The 1,745-nt window shown below is 33.8% G+C and overlaps 1 long non-coding RNA gene across 1 annotated transcript; it reads left to right on the top strand.

The window, feature by feature from the left end:
* The first annotated feature begins 6 nt into the window (after positions 1 to 6).
* Positions 7 to 1,477, top strand: LOC125614856. Its single transcript, XR_007345424.1, has 2 exons — positions 7 to 1,313; positions 1,397 to 1,477. It is a non-coding gene; the product is annotated as an uncharacterized LOC125614856 (long non-coding RNA).
* The last annotated feature ends 268 nt before the right edge of the window (positions 1,478 to 1,745 follow it).

The following is a 1,745-nucleotide window of genomic DNA, read 5'->3' as shown; positions in this document are numbered from 1 at the left end:
TTTTGGAGACAGGGTCTTGCTAAGTTGCTGAGGCTGTTTCAAACTTGTGATTCTCCTGCCTCAACCTCCCTAGTTGCTGGGATTACAGGCATGCACAAGTGTTCTCTGCTAACAGGGAGTTTGACTTTATAAATGTTTTCAGCTAAAAAATGAAGAAGGAATGATTGAATTTAGTATCATTGCGTTTTCTAGTCAATCTATACAATGATGATCAGTCACTGATAACATTCCAGGAAAAGACAATTGGATATAGTGTGCCTCCCAACCAAAGTACATATAACCTATGAAGCATTGTTTCCAAAAATTAAAAAACCTAAATCTTATTGAGTCACTGGATCTGACGTCTGGTTTACAAGAAATAAGAGGACAGAAAAACATGTTATATGATACCATTGGGTTACAGTCAACATAGTCTAGACACAGAAAACTATATAGCAAATGATCTAGTTTCTTTAGATAAAATACAAGGAAGGAGTTGGCAGGGAGGGAACATATAAATTATAACAGACTTGAAATCAACTGAATACATTTGTAAACTGTACTTACATGCTGATTTGAACAAACCAACTTAAAATAGTATGGAGGGCTGGGTTGTGGCTCAGTGGTAAAGCACTTGCCTCACGTACATAAGAGCCTGGGTTGATTCCCAGTGCTGTTTTTTAAAAAAAAGTTGGGGAAAAATCAAGGACATTTGACTATTGACTGATATTTTTAAAAATTATTTTGAGTTTTTTTTTTTAATGAGGCTTAAGGATGACATTTTTTTAAGTGTAGATGGATGCAACTTCTTTCTCTTTTTCTTTTTTTCTCTCTCTCTTTCTTTCTCTCTTCCTTTTTTTCTCAACCCCAGCCCCAAGGATGGCATTTTTTAAAAGAAGCCATATGTTTTTTAGAGAAACATTGGAACATACAGTTAGAATATAATAGAGTTTTGCTGAAAATGAATTTACAAGGTGTGATTATAGAGGAAAAAGGAATCTATGAATTGTTTATTATAGGTTGGTGTTAGGCTCATAGATATTTCACTGTTCTGTTTTCTCTATTTTTGTAGTTGCTTGAGTTTTTCCACAATTAAAAAAATTTTTTTTGAATTAAGTTTTACATTTCAGTAATGTGTGGTTATTTTCCATTGGAGTAAAAACTGACTTTTATAATCTTTTCGTAGCCTTACCCCTCGTGAATTCAATTCTTATGGAGCCCGAAGAGGTAATGATGCTGTGATGACAAGAGGCACTTTTGCAAATATCAAGCTTTTTAATAAGTTTATTGGAAAACCAGCTCCCAAAACAGTTCATTTTCCATCGGGACAAACGGTAAGGATATATACAAAGTATTGAGGCAGTTGCTCACAAAATCAAAATTTGTATTAAAGAGTTTGTGTCTATTTAATCTACAGCTAGATGTATTTGAAGCTGCAGAGCTGTACCAGAAAGAAGGTATCCCACTGATTATTTTAGCAGGAAAGAAGTATGGTTCAGGAAATTCGAGAGACTGGGCTGCCAAAGGACCATATTTACTGGTACTGATTTTTAAAATTTATTTTCATAAGCTTAAAATAAATTTTAATATTCCCCTTTGTCAGTAACATCCACCAGAGTTTATTTAGCTTATTTGGGTGACCTCATGTTGATGGGTTTCTTTTCAGTGATTTCAGATCATATTTTGTACTCATCTAGTTGTATTAAATACTTTGATTTTTATTAAACCTACATCCTATGTGAGAAAGTCAGTATGACAGAGGGAAA

The sequence above is a fragment of the Marmota marmota genome, unplaced genomic scaffold (genome assembly GCF_001458135.2).
Source record: "Marmota marmota marmota unplaced genomic scaffold, marMar, whole genome shotgun sequence".
Lineage (NCBI taxonomy): Eukaryota > Metazoa > Chordata > Mammalia > Rodentia > Sciuridae > Marmota > Marmota marmota.
Note: the sequence above shows the minus strand (reverse complement) of the source record. Positions and strands in the feature narration are given on the sequence as shown.